The sequence below is a fragment of the Opisthocomus hoazin genome, chromosome 13, assembly GCF_030867145.1.
Source record: "Opisthocomus hoazin isolate bOpiHoa1 chromosome 13, bOpiHoa1.hap1, whole genome shotgun sequence".
NCBI classification, from domain to species: Eukaryota; Metazoa; Chordata; class Aves; order Opisthocomiformes; family Opisthocomidae; genus Opisthocomus; species Opisthocomus hoazin.
Genome location: NC_134426.1, coordinates 10,309,043 through 10,323,191, shown reverse-complemented (window position 1 = coordinate 10,323,191; position 14,149 = coordinate 10,309,043).

Sequence of the window (14,149 nt, the reverse complement as noted above, 5' to 3'; positions counted from 1 at the left end):
AACCTGGCTGCCCACCAAAACACCATGTGGCCACCAAAACACCACATGGCGACTAAAACATCACATGCCCTCAAGAATAAATGATGGGTGCCCAGCAAACGAAATGCCAAGTGCCAAACAAAATGCCAGGTGCCCACCAATAGAAATGGTGGGTGCCAACCATGATGGCTGGTGTCCACCAAAATAAACGCTGGCTGCGCACCGAGACGCCAGGTGGCCACAAAAATACCACATGCCCACAAAACTAGTGCCGAGTGCCCACCAAGATGCCAGGTGGCCACCAAAATGCCATGTGGCCACCAAAAGAAGTGCCAGGTGCCCACCAAGATGCTGCGTGCCCACCAAAAGGAACACCGGCTGCTCACCAAGATGCCAGGTGACCACCAAAATGCCATGTGTTTGCCAAGAGAAACACCGGGTGCCCACCAAGACGCCATGTGCCCACTGAAAAGAAATGCTGGGTGCCCAACAAGATGCAGGGTGCTCACCAAAATAAAGCTGGGTGCCCACCAAGATGCCAGGTGACCACAAGAACACCATGTGCCCAACAAAATAAATTTTGCGTCCCTATGAAGATGCCAGATGGACACCACAAGAAGTGCTGGGTGCCCACCAAGATACCAGGTGGCCACCAAAACACCAGGTGTAAATTAAAAGAATCTCGAGGTGCCCACCAAGGTGCCAGGTGGCCACCAAATTAAATACTGGGTGGTGAAGGTAATACCAGGGCGCCACCTGGTGAAACACTCGGGGTAAGCATTTAGGTGGCCATCAAGATAAAGTCTAGGTGCCCACCAAGATGCCAGCTGGCCACCAAATTAAACGCTTGCTGCTCATCAGTATTCCAGGTGGCAACCAATACGCCAGGGGCCCACGAAAGGAAATGCCAGGTGGCCACCAAAACACAATGTGGCCACCTAAACTAATGCTGCGTGCGCACAAAGATGCCAGGTGGTCACTATAATGCCATGTGCTCACCCAGATAAATGCCAGATGCCCACCAAGATGTCAGGTGGCCACCAAAGAGTCATGTGCCCAGGAAAATCAACACTGGGTGCCCAGCAAGATGCCAGGTGCCCACCAAAATGCCACATGCCCACCAAAAGAAAGTCTGGGTCCTTACCAAATGTTGGTGCTCTCCAAAATAGATGCTGGGTGCCCAGCAAGATGCCAGGTGGCACCCAAAATGCCACATGCCCACCAAAAGATACACTGGGTGCCCAGCAAGATGCTGGGTGGCAAACTAGATGTCACATACCCAGCAAAATAAACAGTGTGTGCGCACATAGATGCCAGGTGGCCACGAAAAAGCCATGTGTCCACCAAATAAAGGCTGGTTGCCTGTCAAGATGCTATGTGGGCATCAAAAGAAACGCTGGGTGCCCACCAAGATGCCAGGTGTCCACCAAAAGAAATTGCACGTGCCCATCAAGATGACACGTGGCCAGCAAAAGACATGTCAGCTGCCCACCAAAAGAAATCCTGCATGCCCACAAAAACGCCATGTGGCCACCAAAACACCACATGCCCACAAGAATAAGCGATGGGTGCCCAGCAAACAAAATGCCAGCTGCCCACCAAAAGAAACGGTGGGTGCCAACCAAGATGCCAGGTGGCCAGCAAAATAAAAGCTGGCTGCATAGCAAGATGCCAGGTGCCCATGAAAAGAAATGCCAGCTGCCCACCAAAATGCAACCTGCCAACCAAAATAAATGCCACGTGCCCAACAAAAGAAAACCTGGCTGCCCACCAAAACACCATGTGGCCACCAAAACACCACATGGTGACTAAAACATCACATGCCCTCAAGAATAAATGATGGGTGCCCAGCAAACGAAATGCCAAGTGCCAAACAAAATGCCAGGTTCCCACCAATAGAAATGGTGGGTGCCAACCATGATGGCTGGTGTCCACCAAAATAAACGCTGGCTGCGAAACGAGACGCCAGGTGGCCACAAAAATACCACGTGCCCACCAAAACTAGTGCCGAGTGCCCACCAAGATGCCAGGTGGCCACCAAAATGCCATGTGGCCACCAAAAGAAGTGCCAGGTGCCCACCAAGATGCTGCGTGCCCACCTAAAGGAACACCGGCTGCTCACCAAGATGCCAGGTGACCACCAAAATGCCATGTGTCTGCCAAGAGAAACACCGGGTGCCCACCAAGACGCCATGTGCCCACCGAAAAGAAATGCTGGGTGCCCAACAAGATGCAGGGTGCTCAGCAAAATAAAGCTGGGTGCCCACCAAGATGCCAGGTGACCACAAGAACACCATGTGCCCAACAAAATAAATGGTGCGTCCCTATGAAGATGCCAGATGGACACCACAAGAAGTGCTGGGTGCCCAGCAAGATACCAGGTGGCCACCAAAACACCAGGTGTAAATTAAAAGAATCTCCAGGTGCCCACCAAGGTGCCAGGTGGCCACCAAATTAAATACTGGGTGGTGAAGGAAATACCAGGGCGCCACCTGGTGAAACACTCGGGGTAAGCATTTAGGTGGCCATCAAGATAAAGTCTAGGTGCCCACCAAGATGCCAGCTGGCCACCAAATTAAACGCTTGCTGCTCATCAGTATTCCAGGTGGCAACCAATACGCCAGGGGCCCACGAAAGGAAATGCCAGGTGGCCACCAAAACACAATGTGGCCACCTAAACTAATGCTGCGTGCGCACAAAGATGCCAGGTGGTCACTATAACGCCATGTGCTCACCCAGATAAATGCCAGATGCCCACCAAGATGTCAGGTGGCCACCAAATAGTCATGTGCCCAGGAAAATCAACACTGGGTGCCCAGCAAGATGCCAGGTGCCCACCAAAATGCCACATGCCCACCAAAAGAAAGGCTGGGTCCTTACCAAATGTTGGTGCTCTCCAAAATAGATGCTGGGTGCCCAGCAAGATGCCAGGTGGCACCCAAAATGCCACATGCCCACCAAAAGATACACTGGGTGCCCAGCAAGATGCTGGGTGGCAAACTAGATGTCACATACCCAGCAAAATAAACAGTGTGTGCGCACATAGATGCCAGGTGGCCACGAAAAAGCCATGTGTCCACCAAATAAAGGCTGGTTGCCTGTCAAGATGCTATGTGGGCATCAAAAGAAACGCTGGGTGCCCACCAAGATGCCAGGTGTCCACCAAAAGAAATTGCACGTGCCCATCAAGATGACACGTGGCCAGCAAAAGACATGTCAGCTGCCCACCAAAAGAAATCCTGCATGCCCACAAAAACGCCATGTGGCCACCAAAACACCACATGCCCACAAGAATAAGCGATGGGTGCCCAGCAAACAAAATGCCAGCTGCCCACCAAAAGAAACGGTGGGTGCCAACCAAGATGCCAGGTGGCCAGCAAAATAAAAGCTGGCTGCATAGCAAGATGCCAGGTGCCCATGAAAAGAAATGCCAGCTGCCCACCAAAATGCAACCTGCCAACCAAAATAAATGCCACGTGCCCAACAAAAGAAAACCTGGCTGCCCACCAAAACACCATGTGGCCACCAAAACACCACATGGTGACTAAAACATCACATGCCCTCAAGAATAAATGATGGGTGCCCAGCAAACGAAATGCCAAGTGCCAAACAAAATGCCAGGTTCCCACCAATAGAAATGGTGGGTGCCAACCATGATGGCTGGTGTCCACCAAAATAAACGCTGGCTGCGAAACGAGACGCCAGGTGGCCACAAAAATACCACGTGCCCACCAAAACTAGTGCCGAGTGCCCACCAAGATGCCAGGTGGCCACCAAAATGCCATGTGGCCACCAAAAGAAGTGCCAGGTGCCCACCAAGATGCTGCGTGCCCACCTAAAGGAACACCGGCTGCTCACCAAGATGCCAGGTGACCACCAAAATGCCATGTGTCTGCCAAGAGAAACACCGGGTGCCCACCAAGACGCCATGTGCCCACCGAAAAGAAATGCTGGGTGCCCAACAAGATGCAGGGTGCTCAGCAAAATAAAGCTGGGTGCCCACCAAGATGCCAGGTGACCACAAGAACACCATGTGCCCAACAAAATAAATTTTGCGTCCCTATGAAGATGCCAGATGGACACCACAAGAAGTGCTGGGTGCCCACCAAGATACCAGGTGGCCACCAAAACACCAGGTGTAAATTAAAAGAATCTCGAGGTGCCCACCAAGGTGCCAGGTGGCCACCAAATTAAATACTGGGTGGTGAAGGTAATACCAGGGCGCCACCTGGTGAAACACTCGGGGTAAGCATTTAGGTGGCCATCAAGATAAAGTCTAGGTGCCCACCAAGATGCCAGCTGGCCACCAAATTAAACGCTTGCTGCTCATCAGTATTCCAGGTGGCAACCAATACGCCAGGGGCCCACGAAAGGAAATGCCAGGTGGCCACCAAAACACAATGTGGCCACCTAAACTAATGCTGCGTGCGCACAAAGATGCCAGGTGGTCACTATAACGCCATGTGCTCACCCAGATAAATGCCAGATGCCCACCAAGATGTCAGGTGGCCACCAAAGAGTCATGTGCCCAGGAAAATCAACACTGGGTGCCCAGCAAGATGCCAGGTGCCCACCAAAATGCCACATGCCCACCAAAAGAAAGGCTGGGTCCTTACCAAATGTTGGTGCTCTCCAAAATAGATGCTGGGTGCCCAGCAAGATGCCAGGTGGCACCCAAAATGCCACATGCCCACCAAAAGATACACTGGGTGCCCAGCAAGATGCTGGGTGGCAAACTAGATGTCACATACCCAGCAAAATAAACAGTGTGTGCGCACATAGATGCCAGGTGGCCACGAAGAAGCCATGTGTCCACCAAATAAAGGCTGGTTGCCTGTCAAGATGCTATGTGGGCATCAAAAGAAACGCTGGGTGCCCACCAAGATGCCAGGTGTCCACCAAAAGAAATTGCACGTGCCCATCAAGATGACACGTGGCCAGCAAAAGACATGTCAGCTGCCCACCAAAAGAAATCCTGCATGCCCACAAAAACGCCATGTGGCCACCAAAACACCACATGCCCACAAGAATAAGCGATGGGTGCCCAGCAAACAAAATGCCAGCTGCCCACCAAAAGAAACGGTGGGTGCCAACCAAGATGCCAGGTGGCCAGCAAAATAAAAGCTGGCTGCATAGCAAGATGCCAGGTGCCCACGAAAAGAAATGCCAGCTGCCCACCAAAATGCAACCTGCCAACCAAAATAAATGCCACGTGCCCAACAAAACAAAACCTGGCTGCCCACCAAAACACCATGTGGCCACCAAAACACCACATGGCGACTAAAACATCACATGCCCTCAAGAATAAATGATGGGTGCCCAGCAAACGAAATGCCAAGTGCCAAACAAAATGCCAGGTTCCCACCAATACAAATGGTGGGTGCCAACCATGATGGCTGGTGTCCACCAAAATAAACGCTGGCTGCGCACCGAGACGCCAGGTGGCCACAAAAATACCACATGCCCACAAAACTAGTGCCGAGTGCCCACCAAGATGCCAGGTGGCCACCAAAATGCCATGTGGCCACCAAAAGAAGTGCCAGGTGCCCACCAAGATGCTGCGTGCCCACCAAAAGGAACACCGGCTGCTCACCAAGATGCCAGGTGACCACCAAAATGCCATGTGTCTGCCAAGAGAAACACCGGGTGCCCACCAAGACGCCATGTGCCCACCGAAAAGAAATGCTGGGTGCCCAACAAGATGCAGGGTGCTCAGCAAAATAAAGCTGGGTGCCCACCAAGATGCCAGGTGACCACAAGAACACCATGTGCCCAACAAAATAAATTTTGCGTCCCTATGAAGATGCCAGATGGACACCACAAGAAGTGCTGGGTGCCCACCAAGATACCAGGTGGCCACCAAAACACCAGGTGTAAATTAAAAGAATCTCCAGGTGCCCACCAAGGTGCCAGGTGGCCACCAAATTAAATACTGGGTGGTGAAGGAAATACCAGGGCGCCACCTGGTGAAACACTCGGGGTAAGCATTTAGGTGGCCATCAAGATAAAGTCTAGGTGCCCACCAAGATGCCACCTGGCCACCAAAAGAAACGCTTGCTGCTCATCAGTATTCCAGGTGGCAACCAATACGCCAGGGGCCCACGAAAGGAAATGCCAGGTGGCCACCAAAACACAATGTGGCCACCTAAACTAATGCTGCGTGCGCACAAAGATGCCAGGTGGTCACTATAACGCCATGTGCTCACCCAGATAAATGCCAGATGCCCACCAAGATGTCAGGTGGCCACCAAATAGTCATGTGCCCAGGAAAATCAACACTGGGTGCCCACCAAGATGCCAGGTGCCCACCAAAATGCCACATGCACACCAAAAGAAAGGCTGGGTCCTTACCAAATGTTGGTGCTCTCCAAAATAGATGCTGGGTGCCCAGCAAGATGCCAGGTGGCACCCAAAATGCCACATGCCCACCAAAAGATACACTGGGTGCCCAGCAAGATGCTGGGTGGCAAACTAGATGTCACATACCCAGCAAAATAAACAGTGTGTGCGCACATAGATGCCAGGTGGCCACGAAAAAGCCATGTGTCCACCAAATAAAGACTGGTTGCCTGTCAAGATGCTATGTGGGCATCAAAAGAAACGCTGGGTGCCCACCAAGATGCCAGGTGTCCACCAAAAGAAATTGCACGTGCCCATCAAGATGACACGTGGCCAGCAAAAGACATGTCAGCTGCCCACCAAAAGAAATCCTGCATGCCCACAAAAACGCCATGTGGCCACCAAAACACCACATGCCCACAAGAATAAGCGATGGGTGCCCAGCAAACAAAATGCCAGCTGCCCACCAAAAGAAACGGTGGGTGCCAACCAAGATGCCAGGTGGCCAGCAAAATAAAAGCTGGCTGCATAGCAAGATGCCAGGTGCCCACGAAAAGAAATGCCAGCTGCCCACCAAAATGCAACCTGCCAACCAAAATAAATGCCACGTGCCCAACAAAACAAAACCTGGCTGCCCACCAAAACACCATGTGGCCACCAAAACACCACATGGCGACTAAAACATCACATGCCCTCAAGAATAAATGATGGGTGCCCAGCAAACGAAATGCCAAGTGCCCAACAAAATGCCAGGTTCCCACCAATAGAAATGGTGGGTGCCAACCATGATGGCTGGTGTCCACCAAAATAAACGCTGGCTGCGCACCGAGACGCCAGGTGGCCACCAAAATACCACGTGCCCACCAAAACTAGTGCCGAGTGCCCACCAAGATGCCAGGTGGCCACCAAAATGCCATGTGGCCACCAAAAGAAGTGCCAGGTGCCCACCAAGATGCTGCGTGCCCACCTAAAGGAACACCGGCTGCTCACCAAGATGCCAGGTGACCACCAAAATGCCACGTGTCTGCCAAGAGAAACACCGGGTGCCCACCAAGACGCCATGTGCCCACACAAAAGAAATGCTGGGTGCCCAACAAGATGCAGGGTGCTCAGCAAAATAAAGCTGGGTGCCCACCAAGATGCCAGGTGACCACAAGAACACCATGTGCCCAACAAAATAAATGGTGCGTTCCTATGAAGATGCCAGATGGACACCACAAGAAGTGCTGGGTGCCCACCAAGATACCAGGTGGCCACCAAAACACCAGGTGTAAATTAAAAGAATCTCCAGGTGCCCACCAAGGTGCCAGGTGGCCACCAAATTAAATACTGGGTGGTGAAGGTAATACCAGGGCGCCACCTGGTGAAACACTCGGGGTAAGCATTTAGGTGGCCATCAAGATAAAGTCTAGGTGCCCACCAAGATGCCACCTGGCCACCAAATTAAACGCTTGCTGCTCATCAGTATTCCAGGTGGCAACCAATACGCCAGGGGCCCACGAAAGGAAATGCCAGGTGGCCACCAAAACACAATGTGGCCACCTAAACTAATGCTGCGTGCGCACAAAGATGCCAGGTGGTCACTATAACGCCATGTGCTCACCCAGATAAATGCCAGATGCCCACCAAGATGTCAGGTGGCCACCAAATAGTCATGTGCCCAGGAAAATCAACACTGGGTGCCCAGCAAGATGCCAGGTGCCCACCAAAATGCCACATGCCCACCAAAAGAAAGGCTGGGTCCTTACCAAATGTTGGTGCTCTCCAAAATAGATGCTGGGTGCCCAGCAAGATGCCAGGTGGCACCCAAAATGCCACATGCCCACCAAAAGATACACTGGGTGCCCAGCAAGATGCTGGGTGGCAAACTAGATGTCACATACCCAGCAAAATAAACAGTGTGTGCGCACATAGATGCCAGGTGGCCACGAAAAAGCCATGTGTCCACCAAATAAAGGCTGGTTGCCTGTCAAGATGCTATGTGGGCATCAAAAGAAACGCTGGGTGCCCACCAAGATGCCAGGTGTCCACCAAAAGAAATTGCACGTGCCCATCAAGATGACACGTGGCCAGCAAAAGACATGTCAGCTGCCCACCAAAAGAAATCCTGCATGCCCACAAAAACGCCATGTGGCCACCAAAACACCACATGCCCACAAGAATAAGCGATGGGTGCCCAGCAAACAAAATGCCAGCTGCCCACCAAAAGAAACGGTGGGTGCCAACCAAGATGCCAGGTGGCCAGCAAAATAAAAGCTGGCTGCATAGCAAGATGCCAGGTGCCCACGAAAAGAAATGCCAGCTGCCCACCAAAATGCAACCTGCCAACCAAAATAAATGCCACGTGCCCAACAAAAGAAAACCTGGCTGCCCACCAAAACACCATGTGGCCACCAAAACACCACATGGCGACTAAAACATCACATGCCCTCAAGAATAAATGATGGGTGCCCAGCAAACGAAATGCCAAGTGCCAAACAAAATGCCAGGTTCCCACCAATAGAAATGGTGGGTGCCAACCATGATGGCTGGTGTCCACCAAAATAAACGATGGCTGCGCACCGAGACGCCAGGTGGCCACAAAAATACCACATGCCCACCAAAACTAGTGCCGAGTGCCCACCAAGATGCCAGGTGGCCACCAAAATGCCATGTGGCCACCAAAAGAAGTGCCAGGTGCCCACCAAGATGCTGCGTGCCCACCAAAAGGAACACCGGCTGCTCACCAAGATGCCAGGTGACCACCAAAATGCCATGTGTCTGCCAAGAGAAACACCGGGTGCCCACCAAGACGCCATGTGCCCACTGAAAAGAAACGCTGGGTGCCCAACAAGATGCAGGGTGCTCAGCAAAATAAAGCTGGGTGCCCACCAAGATGCCAGGTGACCACAAGAACACCATGTGCCCAACAAAATAAATTTTGCGTCCCTATGAAGATGCCAGATGGACACCACAAGAAGTGCTGGGTGCCCACCAAGATACCAGGTGGCCACCAAAACACCAGGTGTAAATTAAAAGAATCTCCAGGTGCCCACCAAGGTGCCAGGTGGCCACCAAATTAAATACTGGGTGGTGAAGGTAATACCAGGGCGCCACCTGGTGAAACACTCGGGGTAAGCATTTAGGTGGCCATCAAGATAAAGTCTAGGTGCCCACCAAGATGCCACCTGGCCACCAAATTAAACGCTTGCTGCTCATCAGTATTCCAGGTGGCAACCAATACGCCAGGGGCCCACGAAAGGAAATGCCAGGTGGCCACCAAAACACAATGTGGCCACCTAAACTAATGCTGCGTGCGCACAAAGATGCCAGGTGGTCACTATAACGCCATGTGCTCACCCAGATAAATGCCAGATGCCCACCAAGATGTCAGGTGGCCACCAAAGAGTCATGTGCCCAGGAAAATCAACACTGGGTGCCCAGCAAGATGCCAGGTGCCCACCAAAATGCCACATGCCCACCAAAAGAAAGGCTGGGTCCTTACCAAATGTTGGTGCTCTCCAAAATAGATGCTGGGTGCCCAGCAAGATGCCAGGTGGCACCCAAAATGCCACATGCCCACCAAAAGATACACTGGGTGCCCAGCAAGATGCTGGGTGGCAAACTAGATGTCACATACCCAGCAAAATAAACAGTGTGTGCGCACATAGATGCCAGGTGGCCACGAAAAAGCCATGTGTCCACCAAATAAAGGCTGGTTGCCTGTCAAGATGCTATGTGGGCATCAAAAGAAACGCTGGGTGCCCACCAAGATGCCAGGTGTCCACCAAAAGAAATTGCACGTGCCCATCAAGATGACACGTGGCCAGCAAAAGACATGTCAGCTGCCCACCAAAAGAAATCCTGCATGCCCACAAAAACGCCATGTGGCCACCAAAACACCACATGCCCACAAGAATAAGCGATGGGTGCCCAGCAAACAAAATGCCAGGTGCCCACCAAAAGAAACGGTGGGTGCCAACCAAGATGCCAGGTGGCCAGCAAAATAAAAGCTGGCTGCATAGCAAGATGCCAGGTGCCCACGAAAAGAAATGCCAGCTGCCCACCAAAATGCAACCTGCCAACCAAAATAAATGCCACGTGCCCAACAAAAGAAAACCTGGCTGCCCACCAAAACACCATGTGGCCACCAAAACACCACATGGCGACTAAAACATCACATGCCCTCAAGAATAAATGATGGGTGCCCAGCAAACGAAATGCCAAGTGCCAAACAAAATGCCAGGTTCCCACCAATAGAAATGGTGGGTGCCAACCATGATGGCTGGTGTCCACCAAAATAAACGCTGGCTGCGCACCGAGACGCCAGGTGGCCACAAAAATACCACATGCCCACAAAACTAGTGCCGAGTGCCCACCAAGATGCCAGGTGGCCACCAAAATGCCATGTGGCCACCAAAAGAAGTGCCAGGTGCCCACCAAGATGCTGCGTGCCCACCAAAAGGAACACCGGCTGCTCACCAAGATGCCAGGTGACCACCAAAATGCCATGTGTCTGCCAAGAGAAACACCGGGTGCCCACCAAGACGCCATGTGCCCACTGAAAAGAAATGCTGGGTGCCCAACAAGATGCAGGGTGCTCACCAAAATAAAGCTGGGTGCCCACCAAGATGCCAGGTGACCACAAGAACACCATGTGCCCAACAAAATAAATTTTGCGTCCCTATGAAGATGCCAGATGGACACCACAAGAAGTGCTGGGTGCCCACCAAGATACCAGGTGGCCACCAAAACACCAGGTGTAAATTAAACGAATCTCGAGGTGCCCACCAAGGTGCCAGGTGGCCACCAAATTAAATACTGGGTGGTGAAGGTAATACCAGGGCGCCACCTGGTGAAACACTCGGGGTAAGCATTTAGGTGGCCATCAAGATAAAGTCTAGGTGCCCACCAAGATGCCACCTGGCCACCAAATTAAACGCTTGCTGCTCATCAGTATTCCAGGTGGCAACTAATACGCCAGGGGCCCACGAAAGGAAATGCCAGGTGGCCACCAAAACACAATGTGGCCACCTAAACTAATGCTGCGTGCGCACAAAGATGCCAGGTGGTCACTATAACGCCATGTACTCACCCAGATAAATGCCAGATGCCCACCAAGATGTCAGGTGGCCACCAAAGAGTCATGTGCCCAGGAAAATCAACACTGGGTGCCCAGCAAGATGCCAGGTGCCCACCAAAATGCCACATGCCCACCAAAAGAAAGGCTGGGTCCTTACCAAATGTTGGTGCTCTCCAAAATAGATGCTGGGTGCCCAGCAAGATGCCAGGTGGCACCCAAAATGCCACATGCCCACCAAAAGATACACTGGGTGCCCAGCAAGATGCTGGGTGGCAAACTAGATGTCACATACCCAGCAAAATAAACAGTGTGTGCGCACATAGATGCCAGGTGGCCACGAAAAAGCCATGTGTCCACCAAATAAAGGCTGGTTGCCTGTCAAGATGCTATGTGGGCATCAAAAGAAACGCTGGGTGCCCACCAAGATGCCAGGTGTCCACCAAAAGAAATTGCACGTGCCCATCAAGATGACACGTGGCCAGCAAAAGACATGTCAGCTGCCCACCAAAAGAAATCCTGCATGCCCACAAAAACGCCATGTGGCCACCAAAACACCACATGCCCACAAGAATAAGCGATGGGTGCCCAGCAAACAAAATGCCAGGTGCCCACCAAAAGAAACGGTGGGTGCCAACCAAGATGCCAGGTGGCCAGCAAAATAAAAGCTGGCTGCATAGCAAGATGCCAGGTGCCTCCGAAAAGAAATGCCAGCTGCCCACCAAAATGCAACCTGCCAACCAAAATAAATGCCACGTGCCCAACAAAACAAAACCTGGCTGCCCACCAAAACACCATGTGGCCACCAAAACACCACATAGCGACTAAAACATCACATGCCCTCAAGAATAAATGATGGGTGCCCAGCAAACGAAATGCCAAGTGCCAAACAAAATGCCAGGTTCCCACCAATAGAAATGGTGGGTGCCAACCATGATGGCTGGTGTCCACCAAAATAAACGCTGGCTGCGCACCGAGACGCCAGGTGGCCACAAAAATACCACATGCCCACAGAACTAGTGCCGAGTGCCCACCAAGATGCCAGGTGGCCACCAAAATGCCATGTGGCCACCAAAAGAAGTGCCAGGTGCCCACCAAGATGCTGCGTGCCCACCAAAAGGAACACCGGCTGCTCACCAAGATGCCAGGTGACCACCAAAATGCCATGTGTCTGCCAAGAGAAACACCGGGTGCCCACCAAGACGCCATGTGCCCACCGAAAAGAAATGCTGGGTGCCCAACAAGATGCAGGGTGCTCAGCAAAATAAAGCTGGGTGCCCACCAAGATGCCAGGTGACCACAAGAACACCATGTGCCCAACAAAATAAATGGTGCGTCCCTATGAAGATGCCAGATGGACACCACAAGAAGTGCTGGGTGCCCACCAAGATACCAGGTGGCCACCAAAACACCAGGTGTAAATTAAAAGAATCTCCAGGTGCCCACCAAGGTGCCAGGTGGCCACCAAATTAAATACTGGGTGGTGAAGGAAATACCAGGGCGCCACCTGGTGAAACACTCGGGGTAAGCATTTAGGTGGCCATCAAGATAAAGTCTAGGTGCCCACCAAGATGCCAGCTGGCCACCAAATTAAACGCTTGCTGCTCATCAGTATTCCAGGTGGCAACCAATACGCCAGGGGCCCACGAAAGGAAATGCCAGGTGGCCACCAAAACACAATGTGGCCACCTAAACTAATGCTGCGTGCGCACAAAGATGCCAGGTGGTCACTATAATGCCATGTGCTCACCCAGATAAATGCCAGATGCCCACCAAGATGTCAGGTGGCCACCAAAGAGTCATGTGCCCAGGAAAATCAACACTGGGTGCCCAGCAAGATGCCAGGTGCCCACCAAAATGCCACATGCCCACCAAAAGAAAGTCTGGGTCCTTACCAAATGTTGGTGCTCTCCAAAATAGATGCTGGGTGCCCAGCAAGATGCCAGGTGGCACCCAAAATGCCACATGCCCACCAAAAGATACACTGGGTGCCCAGCAAGATGCTGGGTGGCAAACTAGATGTCACATACCCAGCAAAATAAACAGTGTGTGCGCACATAGATGCCAGGTGGCCACGAAAAAGCCATGTGTCCACCAAATAAAGGCTGGTTGCCTGTCAAGATGCTATGTGGGCATCAAAAGAAACGCTGGGTGCCCACCAAGATGCCAGGTGTCCACCAAAAGAAATTGCACGTGCCCATCAAGATGACACGTGGCCAGCAAAAGACATGTCAGCTGCCCACCAAAAGAAATCCTGCATGCCCACAAAAACGCCATGTGGCCACCAAAACACCACATGCCCACAAGAATAAGCGATGGGTGCCCAGCAAACAAAATGCCAGCTGCCCACCAAAAGAAACGGTGGGTGCCAACCAAGATGCCAGGTGGCCAGCAAAATAAAAGCTGGCTGCATAGCAAGATGCCAGGTGCCCATGAAAAGAAATGCCAGCTGCCCACCAAAATGCAACCTGCCAACCAAAATAAATGCCACGTGCCCAACAAAAGAAAACCTGGCTGCCCACCAAAACACCATGTGGCCACCAAAACACCACATGGTGACTAAAACATCACATGCCCTCAAGAATAAATGATGGGTGCCCAGCAAACGAAATGCCAAGTGCCAAACAAAATGCCAGGTTCCCACCAATAGAAATGGTGGGTGCCAACCATGATGGCTGGTGTCCACCAAAATAAACGCTGGCTGCGAAACGAGACGCCAGGTGGCCACAAAAATACCACGTGCCCACCAAAACTAGTGCCGAGTGCCCACCA